At 43.0% G+C, this 22573-nt stretch overlaps 1 protein-coding gene and 1 pseudogene across 3 annotated transcripts in view; both read right to left on the reverse strand.

Moving 5' to 3' along the window:
• Positions 1 to 21372, reverse strand: part of LOC310963267 (palmdelphin-like) — a 65786-nt gene extending 44414 nt beyond the window's left edge. For both annotated transcript variants that reach the window (XR_014593686.1, XM_083936002.1), the window contains exon 1: positions 21271 to 21372. The gene's annotated coding sequence lies outside the window, so the exon portion shown is untranslated. The remainder of the gene's footprint in view (positions 1 to 21270) is intronic.
• On the reverse strand, positions 13153 to 13740 carry LOC310963083 (peroxiredoxin-1-like; annotated as a pseudogene). The gene has a single exon. The product of its transcript is annotated as a peroxiredoxin-1-like (transcript).
• Positions 21373 to 22573: the final 1201 nt, after the last annotated feature.

A 22573-nucleotide genomic window follows, 5' to 3' on the forward strand; every position in this document is an offset into this window, starting at 1 on the left:
ACCTTGGCGCTGCTCAGGGTCCTTCTCCATGACTTCTCCAAACTTCTCCCACACCCGCTGCCTCAGATACCTTGCAACTGCCTCCGGAGTCTTCCAGGATAACATATCCCAGAAGGACTCCTTCAATCGGACAGCTTCCCTGACCACAGGGTTCCACCACGGTGTTCGGTGCACCTACGACCTTGAGACCACAGTTAACCGCCTCTGCTTCGTCAATGGAAGTTTTGAACATTGCCCACTCTGGTTTAATGCCCCCAAGCCCCACATGGATGCCAGAAAAGCACCGCCGGGGTGTGAGTTGAGGATCTCTCGGACAGGGGCCTCCTCCAGACGTTCCCACTTCACGCGCACTACTCTTTTGGGCTTACCCGGTCTGTCCAGAATCTTCCCCCATGCTCTGACCCAACTGATCACCATCTGGTGATGAGACAGCTCTGCCCCTCTCTTCACTCGAGTGTCTAAAACATATGGCCTCAGATCAGATCAGATAACCGTGTCTTGCCATGTTTCTGGTGAATAATACTCCCAGGACTTGTTGACTGGAAGACTGATATTCATCATATTTATAAGCCGGTAAGACGAGACGTGACCGTCCTGTTGTTTGTGGATATCATCATTGTTTAAATGTGTTTTAAATCAATCTGTTTATCCACCTAAATGGGCTTTTCAGCTAGCGTTAATGTGGCACAGAGTATATTTAAATGCATTTGCTCAGCTGTTTTTATTAATACAATATATTTAAAGTTAAAACTGTATATAGAGTATACCTGTTTTTGCTGAGTAGTCTTTAAATAGTACAAATTCCATTTTCATAATTACAGATAACCCCAATTCAATTTATTTCTAAAAGAAAAAGTGCAGGCACTCACATGGGTTTGAAAAGGTTAAAAAAAACTTTATTCTAGTGGGTACAATTTAAAAAACACTCCTTCCTCAGGTGCAAGAGCAGGGACTCCAGCTGTGTTCCTGTGATCCTGTTGTTCCATTTATTTCTAATTTGAGGATAAATGCATGAGATCATCCGTTAGGTTTTTCAGTCGGCCGTTGGTCTTGAACAGCCCAGATTAGCTGATCAACTTAGAATATAACATCTGCATGTCCTTTTTTAAGCTTAAAACACAGTGACTGTGGTGACAGCACAATGTGTAATCTCAGTTTAAATAGCGAAAATTGTAAAATAACAATTTTTTTATTTAGTCTTGTCCTTTTCTTTCTTTTCCCATTTAAAACTGCAGGTCCGTGGTTGAACATGTCTATCTGCCCTGACGACGTGAAGCCACAGAACCGGTGGAACTCATCTCATCTCATCTCATCTCATCTCATCTTCATCCGCTTATCCGGGGTCGGGTCAGGGGGGCAGCAGCTTTAGCAGGGGACCCCAAACTTCCCTTTCCCGGGCCACATTAACCAGCTCTAACTGGGGGATCCCGAGGCTGACACCAGGGACAATAGTAAAATGCATCCCAGGGGCCAGAGCGGGCGACATTGAATCCTATTTGAAACTTCTGGCTAGGGATAAACGTAAATATGGTAGGATTGTTATTCACGTCGGCAGTAATGACACCCGATTACGTCAATCGGAGGTCACTAAAATTAATGTGGAGTCGGTGTGTTCTTATGCAAAAACTATGTCGGACTCCGTAATTTTCTCTGGTCCCCTGCCCAACTTGACTTGCAATGACATGTATAGCCGCATGTCATCATTCCGTCGCTGGCTGTCTGGATGGTGCCCGGTAAATAATGTGGGCTTCGTAGATAATTGGCAGTCTTTCTGGGGAAAACCTGGTCTTATTAGGAGAGATGGTATTCATCCTACTTTGGAGGGTGCTGCTCTCATATCTAAGAACCTGGACGCAGTTGTTAGCGGTCTAAAACCATGACAACCCAGTGTTGGGATCAGGAAGCAGAGTCGCAGTTTAATACACCTCTCTGCGCTGCCCTTATCGCAGGTGCCCAGGAAGCAGAGTGGCAGTCTTACACACCTCTCTGCGCTCCCTGTGGAGCATTTTCCAGCTCAGTTTAGTATACAAACACTGTCTGCCCCACGATCATTTAAATTAAACAGATCAAAAATGAACAGAAGAGGAGCTATAAAGAAAAACTTGATACAAATCAACGCAAAATCTGCGACAATGCAACAATATCAGAAAATAAAATGTGGACTTTTAAACATTAGATCTCTCTCATCTAAAGCTGTATTAGTAAACGATCTGATATCAGACAACCATATTGATTTACTCTGTCTGACCGAAACCTGGCTGCGTCCCGAAGAATATGTTAGCCTAAATGAATCCACTCCTCCCAGTCATATTAATACTCATATATCTCGAGGCAGTGGTTGAGGAGGAGGCGTTGCAGCTATTTATAATTCAGGCCTATTAATAAACCCTAAACCTAAACTAAATTATAATTCATTTGAAAGTCTTGTTCTTAGTCTTTTACATTCAACCTGGAAAACTGTGCAGCCAATTATATTTGTTATAGTGTACCGTGCTCCTGGTCCGTACTCTGAATTTCTGTCCGAATTCTCAGAGTTTCTGTCAAATTTAGTCCTTAAATCCGACAAAGTAATAATTGTAGGTGATTTTAATATTCATGTGGACAGCGATAATAATAGTCTCAGTATCGCGTTTATCTCTCTATTAGATTCGATTGGTTTTAGTCAGAGTATACATAAACCTACTCACTGTTTTAATCACACCCTCGACCTTGTTTTGGTTTATGGTGTGGAAATTGATGACTTAATAGTCTTTCCACAGAATCCTATTTTATCAGACCATTATTTAATAACTTTTGAATTCATATTACAGGACTACTCACCACTGGGTAAAAGTGTCTACACCAAATGTTTATCTGATAGTGCTATAACTAAATTTAAGGAAGCGATTCCATCTGCATTTACTTTAATGCCTCATCCTAATATTCAAGACTCCTGCACTAACGTTAGTTTCTCTGAAATTGATCACCTTGTTGAAAGTGTTGCAGGCCCTCTAAGAACAACAGTTGACTCTGTTGCTCCTTTAAAAAAGAAGATAATAAAACAGAGGAAGTTAGCTCCGTGGTATAACTCACAAACCCGTGAATTAAAACAAATATCGCGAAAGTTGGAAAGTAAATGGCGCTCCACTAAACTGGAGGAATCTCACTTAGTTTGGCAAGAAAGTCTTAAAACCTATAGGAAGGACCTCCGTAATGCCAGAGCAGCCTATTACTCATCTCTAATAGAGGAGAATAAGAACAATCCTAGATTTCTTTTTAGCACTGTAGCCAGGCTGACAGAGAGCCACAGCTCTATTGAGCCATGTATTCCTATAACCCTCAGTAGTAACGACTTCATGACCTTCTTTAATGACAAAATTATAACTATTAGAGGCAAAATCAACTCGCTTGGCACTATTTTTTCATCAAACCCAGGAACCTTACAAACTGTACGACCTGATATATTCTTGGACTGCTTTTCTACAGTCGACCTTAACAAATTAAACTCTACTATTTCAGCATCAAAACCTTCTACTTGTCTTCTAGACTCTATTCCAACTAGGTTACTTAAAGAAGTGTTACATTTAATTAGCACTCCTGTATTAGATATGATTAACATGTCTTTATCAGCAGGTTATGTACCAATGTCTTTTAAAGTAGCTGTAATTAAACCTCTTCTTAAAAAGCCCAGTCTTGATCCTGAGGTACTAGCCAACTATAGACCTATATCTAACCTTCCTTTTCTCTCTAAGATCCTCGAGAAATTAGTTGCCAATCAGTTGTGTGACTTTTTACATAATAATGAGTTATTTGAGGATTTCCAGTCAGGATTTAGAGCAAATCATAGCACTGAGACAGCACTGGTGAAAATTACTAACGACCTTCTAATAGCTTCAGACAAAGGACTTGTCTCTGTACTTGTCTTACTAGATCTTAGTGCTGCCTTCGACACTATTGACCATCACATCCTGCTACACAGACTAGACCATCTGATCGGCATTAAAGGAACCGCATTGAGCTGGTTTAAGTCATATTTATCAGATAGATCTCAGTTTGTACATGTTAATGACAAATCCTCCATGCACACTAAAGTTAGTCACGGAGTCCCACAGGGTTCTGTCCTTGGACCGATTCTTTTCACCTTATATATGCTTCCCTTAGGAAATATTATAAGGAAGCACTCCATAAATTTTCATTGTTATGCTGATGATACACAATTATATTTGTCGATCAAACCAGAAGAAACCCATCAGTTAGATAAACTTCAAATGTGCATTAAGGAAATAAAAAGCTGGATGACCTGCAATTTCCTGATGTTAAACTCAGACAAAACTGAAATTATTGTACTTGGCCCCAAAGGCCTCCGAAATTCAATAGCTAAAGACATTGTTACTCTGGATGATGTTGTGTTGTCCTCCAGCACCACAGTAAGGAATCTGGGTGTTATTTTTGATCAGGATATGTCCTTCGATTCTCACATAAAACTAACAACAAGGACTGCATATTTTCACCTGCGTAATATTGCAAAAATTAGGAACATTGTGTCTCAGAAAGATGCAGAGAAACTTGTTCATGCATTTGTTACTTCTAGGCTGGACTATTGCAATTCCTTATTATCAGGCTGCTCCAATAAGTCTGTTAAGAGTCTCCAGTTGGTCCAAAATGCTGCAGCTCGTGTACTAACTAAAACAAATAGAAGAGAACATATTTCTCCTGTATTAGCTTCTCTGCACTGGCTACCTGTAAAATCTAGAATATAATTTAAAATCCTTCTCCTTACGTACAAAGCTCTTATTGGTCAGGCTCCGTCGTATCTTAAAGAGCTCATAGTACCGTATCACCCAATTAGATCTCTGCGCTCTGAGAATGCAGGGCTACTCGTCGTTCCTAGAGTCTCCAAAAGTAGAATGGGAGGCAGAGCCTTCAGCTACCAAGCTCCTCTCCTGTGGAACAAACTCCCAAATGTTATTCGGGAGGCAGACACTATCCCCTTATTTTAAAGTAAACTTAAAACTTTCCTTTTTGATAAAGCTTACAGCTAGGGCTTACGATGAGACTTTATTCTGCTTAATTATGCTGCTGTAGGCCTAGTCTGCCGGGGGATAATACTTTTCCTGATACTCTGAGCTTCTCTCCTCTCTGTCTGAATCATTCATGTCCCATCAATGCATGTTACTGATTCAGCTGTTTGTGCTTTGTCGTCTCGCAGGTCTCTGCTGATCATGGTGGTGCTTGCTGCCGTGGTCCTACATGACGCTTCCTGCTGCTATTGTCACTGTTACTCATATATACTATCACTAGTTTAATAAACTATAAAATTTGTAGCTGTATCGTAGCTGCTATTGCCACTACTCATCATTGATCATGTTTGCCACCATAATTATTATCATTTTCATATTCTGTCACCTTAGCTGTGCTTGTTTCTACTATTCTGTTGTATTAACTGCCTTAACATATACGTCATATTCACATTACTATAAATATTATAGTTACTGTTAGGCTTTGCTTGCATCTCTGGAAGTGTGTCTGTCTGTCTCTCTCTGTCCACCTGTGTGTCTTTTCTCTCTTTCTCTCTCCTTTTCTTCCTCCCCAACTGGTCAAGACAGATGGCCGTCCTCCACAGAGCTGGGTCTGTCTGACGTTCCTGCCTGTTATAGGGAAGGTTTTCGTTGCCACTGTACTCTACAGAGGAATTGTTGGGTCTATGTCAATCATAAATAAGTCATTGAGTGTGGTCTTTACCTACTCTGTAAAGTGTCCTGAGATAACTTTTGTTGTGATTTGACACTATAAATAAAATTGAATTGAATTGAATTCCCAGGCCAGTGTGGAGATATAATCTCTCCACCTAGTCCTGGGTCTTCCCGAGGCCTCCTTCCAGCTGGAAGTGCCTGGAACACCTCCCTAGGGAGGCACCCAGGGGGCACCCTTACTAGATGCCCGAACCACCTCAACTGGCTCCTTTCAACGCAAAGGAGCAGCGGCTCTACTCCGAGTTCTTCGCGGATGGCTAAACTTCTCACCCTATCTCTAAGGGAGACTCCAGCCACCCTCCTGAGAAAACCCATTTCTGCCGCTTGTACCCGCGACCTCGTTCTTTCGGTCATGACCCAGCTTTCATGACCATAGGTGAGGGTAGGAACGAAGATTGGCCGGTAGGTCGAGAGCTTTGCCTTCCGGCTCAGCTCTCTTTTCGGTGCGGTAGAGCGACTGCAACACCGCCCCCGCTGCTCCGATTCTCCGGCAAAACTCACGCTCCATCGTCCCCTCACTCGTGAACATAATCCCGAGGTACTTGAACTCCTTCACTTGGGGTAAGGACTCATTCCCTACCTGGAGTAAGCAATCTACCGGTTTCCTGCTGAGAGCCATGGTCTCTAATTTAGAGGTGCTGATCCTCATCCCAGCCGTTTCACACTCGGCTGCGAACCGATCCAGTGAGTGCTGAAGGTCACTGGATGACGATGCCATCAGGACCACATCATCTGCAAAAAGCAGAGACGAGATCCTCAGCCCACCGAACTGCAACCCCTGCCCACCATGACTACGCCTCGATATCCTGTCCATGAAAATCACGAACAGGATTGGTGACAAAGCGCACCCCTGGGGGAGGCCAACCCCCATCGGGAACGAATCCGACTTACGGCCGAGGATCCGGACACAGCTCTCGCTTTGGGTGTACAGAGAAGTGACCCCCTCACCCCATTCTCCCGCAGCACCTCCCACAGTATCTCCCGAGGGACCCGGTCATATGCCTTCTCCAGATCCACAAAACACATGTAGACTGGATGGGATCCTCCAGGATCCTTGTGAGAGTGAAGAGCTGGTCCGTTGTTCCACATCCAGGACGGAATCCACATTGTTCCTCTTCATTCTGAGGTTCGACTATAGGAAGAACCCTTCTTTCCAGCAACTTGGAGTAGACTTTACCAGGGAGGCTGAGTAGTGTGATACCCCTGTAATTGGCACACACCCTCTGGTCCCTCTTTTTAAACAGAGGAACCACCACCCCAGTCTGCCACTCCCGGGCACTGTCCCAGACTTCCACGCAATGTGGAAGAGACGTGTCAACCAAGACAGCCCCTCCAAACCCAAAGTTTTCAGCATTTCTGGACGAATCTCATCAATCCCTGGGGCTTTGCCACAGTGGAGTTGTTAGATTTTTTATTTATTGAGATCTGACGGTCCAGTGGTTAAAGCAGAACCCCATGTAAAGCGACTAAACCTCCTCCTCAGCAGCCCACGTCAGGTCTGAGATTGTGTACACAAATTTGAGCCTGTGTATTTGCAATGCAGCACAGCAAAATCTGGCTGGAAATAATTAACAAACCTCAGCTGTCATTAAGCATAAGCAGTCACATATTAAGAACAGATCAACGGATTCTTAAAACAGATTCTTAAAACGAATAAAAAAAATAAAAATTGTGGTTGGAGCAATTGATTGTACTCATGTGCGTCTGAAGGCAAATGTACAGGTGATTTGTGATGCCAAGCTATCGCTTTTAAACGTGGTGGCCAGGGGGACACACACAATTCTTTTATATTTCAAAACAGCTTGGCTCCAGCCCCCCGCGACCCCGACAGGGACAAGCGGTTGAAGATGAATTAATGAATGAATGTGTTGGCGCGTGGCTGCAGCAAGACGCACTGCAGAGCCAAAGTCATCTCCTCAGTTAGTGGCTACCCTCAATAAATTGCATTAAATCAAACAAGGTATCAGATGATTACCATTTTGGTATGGTTCCACTAGGTGACAAAGGTTATCCAATAACGGAATACCTTATAACCCCTCTGGCAAACCCTGCTACAGAGCAGGAGCGCAGGTTCAGCAGTGCGCACACACGGACACGGGTCACAGTGGAGCGCTGCTTTGGGTTGACTGCCTCCGTTATTCTTTTCCATACAGCGTTTTTATGGGCCCCTTTTATTCCACTCCTAAGACTGCCCAAAAAGCACACATTTATTTTGCTTCATCTCGGATAACAGGATGCCAATCTCTGTGTCGGAAAAGTTTCTTTTCTAACCAGTGTTTCTTCTCTCCGTGTTTGACCTCAGTGGGCGAGGCCTCCGAACCAGGAATATCTAAGGGCGTAACATGTTAATGACGACCGAATTCAGCCGCATTTATCAAGGCCCGCTCATTCGTACGCTGAGATTGGTCAGATACGAATGTTTCATAAATCACACGTGTGTCCTGACGTACGACCAATTCTGTGCTCAGATCTGCGCCCGTTTTCACGCAAGATTGATAAATGAGGGCAACTGTGTCCTGCCTTACATTAGAGAAATTTCACTTCTCAATTAGAGGCTCTGAGAAGAAGACTTGGGTTCCATTTTGAAATTCTCTGGGAAATCCTGGGCAACAAAGTAATGTCTAAGACAGCCACTACAGTTACTTAATGGTGGAAGAGACTCAAGAAGAATGGACCAAGATCAAACCAGAGCAGTGTGAGAAGCTAGTGATTTCCAGTGGGCGCAGATGTGCTGAAGTCATTCAAAGCAAGGGCCTCTACACTTCCTATTCATTTTTTAATTCTATAGCCCTATGGAAACATTGTTGAAATTTTCTCTTCTGACACAATGGTTACTGTTCTCTAATTTTGTTCACAGTTTTTTCAGTGTAACAGGGTTATTTAAAAAAAACATGGTAGTACAGTAGTGGTATAGTCACTGTCATCTAATAGATTTCAGCAGCACTGTAGGAAGCTAATTGGAACATATCCTGGCCATGTGTTCTTTTTTTCCAATTAATGTTGAAAATTACCCATCCTTCATTCACCTTGATATTGCTATTCATCTATTGATTTTGTTTATTAATTGATAACATCTTTCTTAAGGGTAAAGCAAATAACTTTTTACTGTGAACATGTGCAGATGGTACCACTGCAGATGTCCTTGACAGTCTGTTCTAAATACCATATCGTATGCAATAGGCGCTTATATTTTTACACATTTGTGCTCAGCCCCCTTTCACACCCACACACATACCAACTGAGATCAACCTTTCACCCACACATGGCCCAGGCACAGCAATCGTGACACACAGGGAATACATGCATTTGCATGTCAGCGTGTAGACAGAAAGTACTTCTCATGTACAATTGTAGGAAATTATGTAATTCACACACTTCTCCTCACAGCTCCTAAAACACCATTAATACCTTAATTGTGAGATTCATACGCACACAAGGGCCTGGTTTAAGCAGCCATGTGTTTGATGATGATCTGCATTTTAAAAGGCCTCAAGGTTAAAATAAAGTTAATTTTAAATGGTAGACATCTATTTTTTATTTTGGGTAAACATCAATCAGTGTTTTTTTATTTCAACAAAGGTATTAGATTTAAAAAGTAACTGAAATTCTGTTAAAACACATTTAGACTATTTGCAACCTGTTTAAAAATCTAATTTTAAAGCAACATTTAAATTATGAGTAACTAATCCTAATCGTCAACTTTTGGCACGTAAGGGTAGTTATGTTACCTAAACCTCAACCTCACCTTTTGATTTCTAAAAGTAATGAAGCGTAATCACTGCAATCAACTTCTGCTCACCATTTCCGGCATAATAGGGCTATTTCATAAGATATCATACAAATTGAATCAGGGATCTTGAAGAATAAACAACCATCGGAGCATTTTCAAAGTTTTTCATTCCATTGTTCTGAACTGATCCGGAGACTTTGCTGATCACCAGCGACTTTGTCTTTATCAAAAAGAACAAGCGTTGTGTTTGGCGACTCTGTTGTGTCACTCTGCAGTTTATTTCCCCAATGAGCAGCGGCAGCCCCCATCACGATCACTTACACTCACAGGCGGTCACACTTCACAGTAGCCTGGCGCAGCAGCTCCAGCTGGGCCAAGGCTGTTTAAGCAGTCTAGCTCTGCTGGCCTTGAGAGGACACTGGTCAAGTCCCTGGAAAAGACGCCTAGTTGGTACAACAAGGTCACAGATTTTTTTTCTTGAAAAGGAACAACATTTCATGTGAAGAGATTAATCAAAATAAGGGAAATGTATTGTTGTTTAGCTACAGTGTGAAAGTGTGGGTGTCAGTCTCTTCTTTTGTGTATGTTTGTGGGTTTCGGGACAAAGCATCAGCGACGAGGAGAGTTTTTCCTGGCACATATACAGCAATTGATTTGTACCTCATAAGCCGCATTCGGAGACGATGACATCTCTCAAGGGAACATTGTCGAGGCTCTGGCTGTTGATGAGTGTCACCAATGGCTTATGACCGGCCTGAATTCATCTTGGCCACACAGATACTTATCAAACTTTTCACAAGCCCACAAGCCAGCCAGGTACTCCTTCTCTTTCTGGGCATAGTGGGCATAGTGTGTTTTTCAGCTTCTGAGAGACGTCTGGAGCGGTAGGCTGCTGGCTTCTACTCTTCTCCGTGGAGCTGAAGCAGCACAGCTCCTAGTCAATAACTACTGGTGTCTGCAGATACAGCTGTAGGCCTTGTGACGGCATAAAAGTAAGAACAGTCGCTTTAGTCAGCATTCTTTTAATATCCTCAAAAGCAGACTGCTGCCAGTGTCCCCAGGTCCAGATGTTCTTGTTCTTTAGCAGCTCATACAACGACTGTTCCACCACTGCAGGATGAACCTCCCCAGGTAATTCACCATGCTCAGGAGTCTTTTTAGCTCCTTCACTTTTTCAGGCAGTGGCAGCTGGTGTATGGCCTCCACTTTGTCAGGGTCTGGTCTGACCCCTGATTGGTCAATGAGATGACCCAGGAAGCGTAGCTGGCTCTGCCTAAGGGAGCATTTCTCCTTTTTGAGTTTCAACCCTGCAAACTCAACACGCTGCAGCACCTTCTCGAGTCAAGCATCATGTTGCTCCATCGAGGTCCCAGCAGATCTTCCACTGAAAGACTACTGGTGCACTTGTTATGCTGAAAGGCAATCTTTTGAAACAGTATCTGCCAAATGGTGTTGTGAATGTTGTCATCTTGCAGCTGTCTGGATGCAGAGGGATCTGCTAGAATCCACTGGCAGCATCAAGTGAAGAAAACACAGCTGCACCGCTCAGCTTGGCTGTTATCTCGCCTAAGGTGGGTAGGATGTAGCGTTCTCTTTTGACTGACTTATTTAGTTGTCAGTTCAACGCAGACTTGGGCTGTGCCCTTTGTTATTTTTCAGAACTGGTACCATGGGAGCACACCATTCAGTCGGTTGTCACCTGCTAGATGACACCATCCTTCTCCATCCTCTGTATTTCCACTTTCATCTTCTGTAACATGAGAGAGGGCACATACTGGATTTTGACTGGTTCAGTTTTAAGAGTACCTTTCTCACTGTGGGTTAGATGGCTGATGATGCATTTAAGCTCATCTACTCGCCTCACCAGGTTCATCCTTACTGACAGGGCCCCTACATTCTACGTAGGCTGTGAATAGATAACATTTTCCTTTGTGACTGGCTGTGGCATTAAAGCGGCCCAGACACAGTAGCTCACCTCCAGGGCTGTCCAGAGGAATGTCAGGTGGCTCCAGTGTTCTTTCATGGTTGAGTGTGTAAAACATGTCCTCACTTATGACAGTGACATCAGCTCCTGTGTCAATATTAAATTATCCTGGAGAGGAATCATCTTGTTGCACAGTCCACTGTTCACTTTTCTCATTAGTATCGCACACTGTACCCAGGAAATAAGAGGTCTGCTCTTCTCACCGAGTCTCTGTGACCTCATCTACTGACCTGCTGAGACAAACTCTGGCCCAGTGTCCCATTCTGTGACAGTTTGTGGCAAGTATATCTTTCTGCAGGGTACTTTTCATCACTATTATGCTCTGTTTTCCCACATTTGCTACATTTCTTCTCATTTCACAACAATTTTCTTTACTAGCCTTTTTGTCACTGTTGTGGTTTCCAGTTTGTGCTTTTAGGTTTAAACTGCATCTCCTGTACTGTACTGGTCTCCTTGCAGACTCACTTGTGTCGCAACCTCCTCTGACTATCTGACGGTCTGTATTGTGTGCAGCGTCAGGTCCGCCATCAGCTGCAGCCTACGGGAGAGCTCTTTATCCGATGATGTGGTCGCGGATATTTTCAGGAAGAGCTTGCTGACATAAAAATGTGTCCTGGCCAAGACAGGCAGAAGCTCGACTAACAACGTTTCTGACAAACATGAGTAGCCAATACTAAATAAATGACTATAATACAATAAAAATATATAAATTACATGTAAAAACACAAAATATATTGAAATCAATCAGAATCATCAATATATCATTCAGAATATCTACATTCAGATGTGTCTGCCTCCAAGTTATTTAATAATCTGTAAAATCATCCGATGAGAGCAGGACCTGGAGTTTTAGGTGTGTCTGTAATTAGTTCGGGTAAAGGAAGCAGCAGACTTTGTTTATTTACACTAGATTATAAAGTGTTGTGAGTTTTGACCTTGTGTAATTATACAATACGGTTGCAGTCCAACTCTTTATTATTATTTATTAAAACCATAAGAGACTTGATTAGGACTTGCTGCTTCCATCAGAGACTTGACTCAGACTTGCAAAAAGTGACTTGTGGCTACCTCGGGTATCTCTGTGTATTCAGGTTTTGAGCTGTACCTTGAGGTAATCAAAGCATAGCATGTATGCCCCAGTACCAGGAAAAATATCAATATTTTTTTTCTGAAAAAAGGAACAAAAAACTTTAGATTCAGTGCTCTGTCTTTGTGTCTGTCTTTGTCTTTCTCTGTCCATTTGTCTGTCTTTTCTCTCTTTCTCTCTCCTTTTCGTCCTCCCCAACCGGTCAAGACAGGTGGCCGTCCTCCACAGAGCTGGGTCTGTCTGACGTTCCTGCCTGTAATAGGGAAGGTTTTCGTTGCCACCGTACTCTACGGGGGAATTGTTGGGTCTATGTTTATCATAGAGTGTGGTCTTTACCTAGTTTGTAAAGTGTCCTGAGATTACTTTTGTTATGATTTGGCACTATAAATAAAATTGAATTGAATTTAATTGAATTGCTTGAGACTATGAGGTTGCCCCAGCAATCTTACACTGGACATACAAAGATAGAGATCCACAACAAAACATTTATCCAACAAGAATCTGAATTTTGTTGGGTTTAATACATTAGACTGGACGCCATGAGATAGTGCTTCACAGGGACACCTCTTATCTGAAGGCAAATGCTATAATTAGGAAGTCAGCTGAAAGACCTTCACATTTACTGCTTGGAGAAGAACTCTCTGCTCTTCTGGACGTCAAGGAGGATGGTGTCGCTACCAGGTTTCCAGCCAGCGGGGCACACCTCCATATTTGTCACTGTGCTGGAAAGCTTGGACCAGGCGCGGAGTCTCATCCACAGAGCGACCCAAAGGCAAATCGTTGAAGGTGATCTGCCTCATTATGCCCTTGTCGTCAATCACAAACAGACCTCTGAATGCGATGCCGTCATCCTCTTTCAGCACACCATAGTATCTGGGGATCGACTTGGTGAGTTCTGCCACAAGGGGGATTTTCATGTTACCCATACCTCCCTGCTTCATTGGTGTGTTGATCCACGCCAAGCGACTGAAGTGAAAGTCTACAGAGCAGCCGATAACCTGGCAGCCGAGGTTGCTGAACTCCTCTGCCCTGTTGCTGAAAGCCCTATCTCAGGGACACACAAATGTGAAGTCCAGGGAGTAGAAGAAGAAGATGACATACTTCCCTTTGTAGTCTGACAGCTGGATGTCATGAACTCTCCACTCACTAAAGCTGTGGCTTTGATGTCTGGAGCAGGCTGGCAAAACTTAGCATTTCCAAAGGACATGGTGGTGGCAAATGACTGTCTTTGCCTGAGGCCGCGGACTGTGACTCAGTGGTAGAGGGGTCGTCCTCCATTCAAGATCTCGGCGGTGCGATCCCCAGCTTCCCCGGCCCGCATGTCGAAGTGTCCCTGAACCCCGAATTGCTCCCTGTGCTGCAAGGGTGTGTAAATATGTTGTGAATGGTTAGATAAGATGGTATGTCTGTGTGAATGGGTGAATGTAACAAGTAGTGTGAAGGCACAGTAGGCTATATAAGTACAAGTCCGTTTACCAAGTCCAAGTCCAAATAAAGGTTGAAATTTGAGTGATGGAGGGAAGAAGGTAGGAGAAGAGTTAGCCTGTCCACCTGTTGACACTATGGAGTCCTGATATGGAGGCCTGATCCCACACTGCTGAAAATAGATATGCTGCCTGGCTCACAGCTGGACTATCCTGACACTGTATGCACCAGAAAGTGCATGTGTGTTTGCAGCAGGTTCTTCATTGTTCCTGAAAAAGAGCTGATGGAGGATAAACATGTGGCACACCTTGAATATATGATAGCAGGTGTGAACTGCAGTCAAACATAACATGATTTAGACATAATTCTGTTTTGTTTGAACCAACTGACAACTGCCAACGGCTATAGGAAATATGTATCCTCAAAGCAATTTCAGTCAAAAACAACTGGACTGAAATTGCTTTGAGGATAACGATGACCTGGACGAATGAGAACATTCACAGGCTCATAGGAAATATGATTTCTATTTTATCTCATGCCTTATAACCTGGGAAGAAAGTAGTATTTATGAAATGCTATGGGCACATGTTAATGGATGGCAAAGTCAAGGCAGTCAACAACAGACTGGCAGTGCTATCACAGCGATGGAAGTTAGATTAAGTACAGTGCTCTAGTTAGCCAAAAGCACTGGCATGCACAAGCTATTTGGGCAGTTTCCAAAGCTTCTTGGCTCATCGACTTTCACTTCTCACTTCTCCCCTTGAAAAGCTACCTCTCATTACATTCAAAACAATGCAGATAGGGCTGAGGTAATAGTTTGTGTGATGCAAATTAAAAAAGAAAAATAGTAGAACATAGTAGTCAGAATGGCTGAATATAGGTGAAAAGAGTTAGAGAAAATAGTTTATAACAAAAGACTGCTACTTTATAATAGAAAAAGATATAGACAATAATATATTGTATCCTATCTGAAAGAGGCAGTGCCTTAGTAAAGGTTACATCATCATTGAAACAAACTGGCTGGTACAACAGTGTGTGCTAGTGTGAACCAGTGTAAAGGCAATGGTGTCCAGTCAAGTTCTGAATTACCACATTTGAAAACCCTGCCATAATTATGTCCTACTGGCTGCATCCTAGTGATGTCCAAATTAAGCTTCATGAAGCATTAGTTGTATTTGTTGATCCCACTAGATGGAGCTCTTGGAAAACAGTAGCAAATCTAACAGCTAGCTCAACCACCCCTTTATTACCTCATGCACAAAAGCTGCTACAGTTTTTTCTTACCAGTGTTAATGAGTGAATATGAGCTGTGATGTCCAAATGAAGCTTCATGAACCCCTAGCTAGACATGAAGTACTTGAGCAGGTCTGCTCAATGAATAACAGGTTTGCTACAAATTGTAAAGTGCTTTGTCCATTAAAGTTGAAAAATGCTACATAAGGGCATTCCATTTACCATTTTCAAAGGTTCCTTTGCAAGTTTACCCGTAACACCTTTCTCGGCAAAGAAAGTCAAGGAAGTTTATGTGTATCTCTGGAGAACCATAATTCCACTTGTGTTCCTCATCTTTGACGTGTTGCTGCAACAAGCTCATCAGGTTTAATATGTCCACCTGTGGCCAGTGGTGAGAAAACACTGTACAACACTCTACAACAGTGGCTATCTCAATAACAGACTTATGACAAGCCAACATATTGTAATTGTCACTGAGTGATGCATCACTTACTTACAGTGCACTGCATACTGTGAATGTCTCAGGACTATGAGAACGCCATGCCATCAGGATGACCTAACCCTACAGTGGGATGTTATTGGTTCAGAGTTGACTTTTAGAGCTTGGGTTAAGATTGCCCAGTTAACAGTAACATGAAGTAATGAAACACAAACTTCTTTGGACCCGGTTTTGCTAAATTTCCACTGCACACTATTGCTTGGCTTAGTTGGATTCACTTTAGGTACCACGTATTTTTTTCTCAATTTCATTTTCTACTGCAGATACTGTAGCACCTCCTAAGTGTAGACAGAATTCTTAGCTGATCGTGTCATCACATTAAACTGCCATGAAACCATCTTCATCTTCAATGTGGCAAGAACACACAGTGTGTTCTTTAATTGGATCCTAACTTAAGTAAATAAAAACATTGAGGTTTCTATTTATGGATACTGGGCTATTTAAAAATGGTATTTTTTTGACTGATGTCGACAAGTAACAATTAGCGTGGCAGTTCTCTCTGACCAATCAGTGATCTACAGTGTTTAAACTCTATCCTTTAGTATTGACTTAGCTTGATGGAACCTTGACTGAGATAGTAAAATATACCAGATCATCCACAGCTGTTGTCAAAGGAAAACCATAAAGAAGAGTCCCTAGCAAGTGAAAGTGCAGACGTCCTACCTTCTGAATAATGTCAGGCTACTTCCCAGTATGCTCCATCACCTTGCTATTATTATCATATATCTTTTGATGATACTTTCATCTGAAGAAAGGGTCCACACACTTCCCATCTGTGAACTCATATTTTCGGCCATTAAAGTCACCAAAGTCAGCTCTTTGAAATCATCTCTTCCGGTTCCGGCGGTGTGTTGAGCGGCAGCCAGCAACAGTTGCTCTCTCTCTTTAGCTATTTTTTCTTATTTACTGTCTTTTTTATTAGTGCTTTTTTCCTGGAAGTCGTCGTGCTAACCATAGCCAACTATGTTTGTGAACTTTCTTACATGTTTTTTGTCCGTTTGTCTCATTCTTGGGACTATTCTTGCCAACCGTGTCTCCGTCTCGATGCAACAATGCGGCGGCTCCATTGTTTACACCCATGAACAGCTGTTGTCGCTAACACCAACGGTGCTGATGCAGGAGAGGCCTGAAATCCCCACAGAACTGAGGAGAAAGTACAGGGGATGTAAGGCTGGATGTAAACACCGGGAATAGAAGAGGAGATATAAACCATCTCTCCCTTCCATCACCATGGTGAACCTAAGGTTGCTGGCTAATAAGGTGGACGAGCTGGCGGGCCTGGTGGGGACTCAGTGGATGTATCGTGTGAGCGGTGTTCTGTGTTTCACGGAGATGTGGCTCCACGAGGACATCCCGGACTCTAACGTAACTGTGGACGGCTTTCAGACTGTTGGGGCGGACAGGAGTCACCGTGAGAGTGGGAAGAGGAAAGGTGGGGGACTTGCAATTATTATTAACAACAAGTGGTGTCATCCTGGTCACGTTACTGTAAAGGAGCGCGTGTGCAGCCTGGACATTGAGCTGCTTGCCGTGAGTCTGCGGGCATACTATCTGCCGAGGGAGTTTTTTTCACACGTGATCGCACTGGTTGTTTACATTCCTCCGACTGCAAACGTGGCGCGCGCGAGTGACGTCATCCACACCATCTTCCCGGGCTTTCAGACACGGCACTCAGACGCATTCATTGCCATATCTGGGAACTTCAACCACATCACTCTGGCTGCAACACTGCCCACTCAAGCAGTTTGTGGACTGTCCCACCAGGGAAAACAAGACACTGGACCGGCAGCTCCACTGCCCTTCCTCCTCTTGGAAGATCGGACCACAACCTCATCCACCTGCAGCCCCTATATAAGCCCCAAGTCCAGCGGCTTCCTGTGAACACCAGGACTGTGAGGAGATGGTCACAGGAGACCGATGAAGCTTTAAAGGGCTGCTTCGAACTTACCCCTATACTTATCCCTAGACAGGGATTTGCGCTGTGATTCACATGAAGAGGACCTTGATGATCTCACGGACTGCATAAAAGGGTACATCAATTTCTGTGTGGACAGCGTTGTTCCTACAGTGACTGTACCCTGTTTCCCCAATAACAAGCATGGTGCGTATTGTTGTACATTGTATATACCTACGTTCAACCACAATATCTGTTGCACTCTGTCACATTTAGTTATTGTTTGATTTATTTTATGTTAGCTTTATTTTTATTTGTTTTATGTTAGCTTATTGTCACTCTGATCCTTTCCCACCTTCGTATTGAAACTGTTGCACAATAATTTCCCTCGGGATAAATAAAGCTTCTTGAATCTTGAATCTTGAATACACAAAGGGGCTATGTTTATCTTCCATACAGAGGTAGCCACACATGTCAACACCTGTCTCTCTCTCTAGCTGTGTTTAGTTACCTGTTGTTGATTTCGACAGTCCTTGTAGGACAGGTCAGAGGTCAGCTCTCACCAATCATGAACCACACAAAAGCATGGCAGTACTCAAGAGTTCTAACAAACAGCTCTTAACCTGATGTATCTGTGAAAATAATGTAACCCACAGTAGAACCCCAGTGTAAAATTTACATGTAAAGGCTTCCTCATTCATACTACTTTAGTTTGCATATAGCTTATATACAGTTTGATTAAAATTCCTTCAGGTTTCTCCACAGTACCCATGACCCATGCTAGACTCATGTACCAATGACATGACACTAAAACATCCCTGTCTGTCTGGCCATTCCGCCAAGGTCCTCCTGACTTCTAATCCCTGCTCCTTCTTCCTTAATCTGATCTCTGAAGGATTAACAGGAAACAGGCTAACACAGATGCCTTCACTAGTCTATAGCACGATCTGCTAAACATCCGTTTATCAAGGTGATATTGGCCTTTAAATGCCACTCAGATGTGATCCATTAAGTTTTGTGGACTTCAGATATCTGCTTCTATCGTGCAATCCAGCGTAAATTAAAAAAAGTAATTTTAGAGCCTGTGAATGTTCTCATTTGTCCAACTCATCATTATTCCCATAGCAATTTCAGTCAAAAGCAACTGGACTTGGTTGTTTGTCTAGGAAGACGTTTCACCTCTCATCCAAGATGCTTCATCAGTTCATGTACGCAACTGACCAGGCTGGGACTGGTCCAACTAACTGGTGTGGAGATCCAGGTGTTATTTATCTTTCACAAGATCAATGATGTCACTGAAACCCTTTGTGCTCCAAGTGCCAACGACTGTCGTTAGAGTGACAGTCGTTGGTGGGAAGTATGTCTCGGCTTTGTTAGTGCTCTATTGAGTCTTAACGACAGACTTTGGAGTCACAGGAGGCTATTTGTCAACAGTTGTTCTTTGAGGTTAGATTGTTGAATCTCCTGGGAAGGGATGAAAGGGCAGCATTGTAAATTGGAGATAAGTGGTGTCTCAGACCTCCTCCTCTGTTTAGCGATGGTTTCTCTACTTTTGCATAGATGGCTTCTTTTACTCCTCTTTCAAACCATCTGTCCTCTCACCATGATGTGGACATCGTTGTAATCAAATGAGTGGGCTTTCTCCTTGAGATGTAAGTGGACAGCAGAGTCCAGGCCTGAGGAGTTAGCTCTCCTGTGTTGGGCCATGCGTTTATGCAGTGGTTGTTTTGTTGTTTTGTTCTTGTGCAATGAGCCTGTGAATGTTCTCATTAGTCCAGTGTCTCTTATACCCCGCCAGAGAGGACCCAAACACTGCATCCCTGTGTATTTCAAACCCAGTTACACACTCAGACAGAGACTAGTTAATCCCAAGGACAGAACACCACACACCAACAAGAGCAATCTGGTTTATGCTGTTCAATGCAACGAGGAATGCAAAGATCTTTACATTGAAGAAACAAAACAACCACTGCATAAACGCATGGCCCAACACAGGAGAGCTAACTCCTCAGGCCCGGACTCTGCTGTGCACTTAAACCATTGCTAAACAGAGGAGGAGGTCTGAGACACCACCTATCTCCAATTTACAATGCTGCCCTTTCATCCCTTCCCAGGAGATTCAACCTCAAAGAACAACTGTTCACAAATGGCCTCCTTTGACTCCAATGACTGTTGTTAAGACTCAATAGAGCACTAACGAAGTAGAAACCTACTTTCCACCAACGACTGTCACTCTAACAACGGTCGCTGGCACTTGGAGCACAAAGGGTTCCAATGACATCATCGGCCTTGTGAAAGGTTAAATACCTGGATCCCCACATCAGTTAGTTGGACCAGTCCCAGCCTGGTCAGTTGCATACATGAACTGATGAATTATCTTGGATGAAAGGTGAAATGTCTTCCTAGACAAATAACCAAGTCCAGTTGCTTTTGACTAAAATTGCTTTGGGGAAAGTAATTTCAGAGTTATCAATAAGTTGAGTTCTTGAGCAATAATGACATTTTTGGCGAGACTGCAGCAAAGCTGGGGAGCCCAGCCCAATAAACACAAAAGCCACTGCGTGATTGATTGACACCACTGGTCAGAGTGATAACATTGGTCGAGTTGGACCTTCTCCATTGGCCGTTCTTTGAAAATGAATCAGTATGCACAGTCAGCCGAAAACGGTTTTGCCTCCACTTTTATGATCAAACAGTATATCCACTTTCACTTACTGACACCAATAAATAGTTCCAGCACTGAACTCGAAACCCCAGAACGCTAGAATATTGTTGTAAAATTAATTGATTAGTCCAAATAAGTCATTACCCTGTATGACTCATGACTTGACATGACGCAGGCTGATCGCTTGACACACTTGGCAATGAACCTGTCAACCCAACTGGTGGAATTGTTTTTTGTCTTAGTGACTACGATCCTGAGACACTAGATGAGGGTGTTTTGCTAATTCTCCATATTCAACCTTTAACACACAGGCATGAGATTGCTATCCCACTGAACATCTCACTCACAGAAAGAAAGCAAATAAGCATATTTCCAAAAATGTTCAGCTTTTCATCTTATCCTTTATAAGAAACAAAACTGAATTGCGTTCTATATTAAATGATAAATCATTAGAACTTTAGTTTATTCTAGATGTACTTTATAAACGTTCTCCCTCCCCAGCTGCTGAAATGTTGAAATGACTGGGCTGAGTGGGAAGGAAAGGGCACGAGGTCACTAGTTTTCTGCAGGCAGCACAGAACAACAGCATGTATGTGGGAGTGCATGTCTCTGTGTATACAACAATTACACCCAGATAATACCATTTTCAACATGCTTACATCTTGTAAGTTTAAAAGATGGTAATGTTTTTTACATCTGATTTTTGAAGAGCATGGAAATATGACGAGACGTCCTGGAGTGACTCTATAGGCTCCGTGTGTTCATCTGTGAGTAAAGTTCTTGTTAGCAAAAGCCAGATCCCTGCTGGGAGGCTGCAAGCAGACAGCTTAAAGGAATTAAAAGATTACAGAATCAAAAGACCCTTGAGGATCATGTTAGCTCCTGTAACAAGTTACCTCTAATTACCTGATTTATGGGTGAAAGTATGTACAGAGAGTACTGGACAACATAGTGATCACATAGATGCACGGCATTACTGTGACAGAAGCAAACGGAAACAGTGATACAGAGGTCTACTCACCGGGTATGTGCTGTTTGTGTCCTCGAGCAGGTGATAGCAGAGTGTTTGAGGAAGGTACTGCCCACTCTCACAGAGGATTCAACATTACTGAAACTAAGAACGTGTAGGCTGAGAGGGATTCAGAGTGACTGGGAGGACTCACTCACTCACTCTCTCCCCCTCTCTCTCTCTCTGTTTCTCTCTCTCTCTCTCTCTCTCTCGCCCCCTCCCCCCCTCTCTCTCCCTCTCTCTCTGTGTCTTTATCTGCTCTGTGTGAGTCTGTCATGGAACCTAACCATGTGCCTGAAATACTTCTGCAAAACAATTGCTCCACAAATGTGCGCACACACACACACAAACACACACATATACACACACCCACACACACAAACACACACAATATGTATACATACAGTAAATGCGGCAATACACAGATGTTCAGACCTAGAATAAATGTATTTCACTTTTTTGACAAGTGTCCACAGTGTGCATGCCATGGTTTTAAAAAATGTGTTCACATCAAGCTGTCCTGTCAACAGTCAATGGGGGAAATGATTTTTGGACCACAGGGGATTTCCTTGTTACAACATCACTTTTGGCCACTGAATAATAAGTGTGTGTGTGTGTGTGTGTGTGTGTGTGTGTGTGTGTGTGTGTGTGTGTGTGTGTGTGGCAATGGTAATGAAGGAAATATACAAACACAACTGGCAAAACATTGCTCCATGGCCATTCTAGTAATTATAAACTATGTGAGCATCAAATTACCTGCACATATTCTATGTTCACCACAATAATTAGTGGTTGCTTGCTTCTATGGGACTGTCTCTCTTTCTGTCTTTGTATTCTGTCTTTGTCTCTCTCTGTCCATCTGTCTGTCTTTGTGTCTGTCTTTGTCTCTCTCTGTCCATCTATCTGTCTTTGTTTCTGCCTATGTCTCTCTGTCCATCTGTCCGTTTCTTCTCCCTTTCTCTCTCCTTTATTTCCTCCCCAAACGGTCAAGACAGATGTCTGTCCTTTATAGAGCTGGGTCTGTCAGACGTTCCTGCCTGTTAAAGGGAAGGTTTTCGTTGCCACTGTGTACTCAAGATTGCTGGATAAATACTGTATATAATAACTATAATAATGATTACTACTTTTATTAAAGATTTGTTGCTGATCGTGAGGGAATTGTTGGGTCTCTGTAAATCATGAAATAGTCTTTAGTGTGGTCTTAACCTACTCTATATGTTAAGTGTCTTGAGACAACTTTTGTTGTGAATTGGCACTGTAAATAAAATGTAATTGATCAGTTGTGTGATAAAAGAGGTGTTTTTAGAATGCTACA

This window comes from Echiichthys vipera, assembly GCF_963691815.1.
Source record: "Echiichthys vipera genome assembly, chromosome: 21".
NCBI lineage: Eukaryota > Metazoa > Chordata > Actinopteri > Perciformes > Trachinidae > Echiichthys > Echiichthys vipera.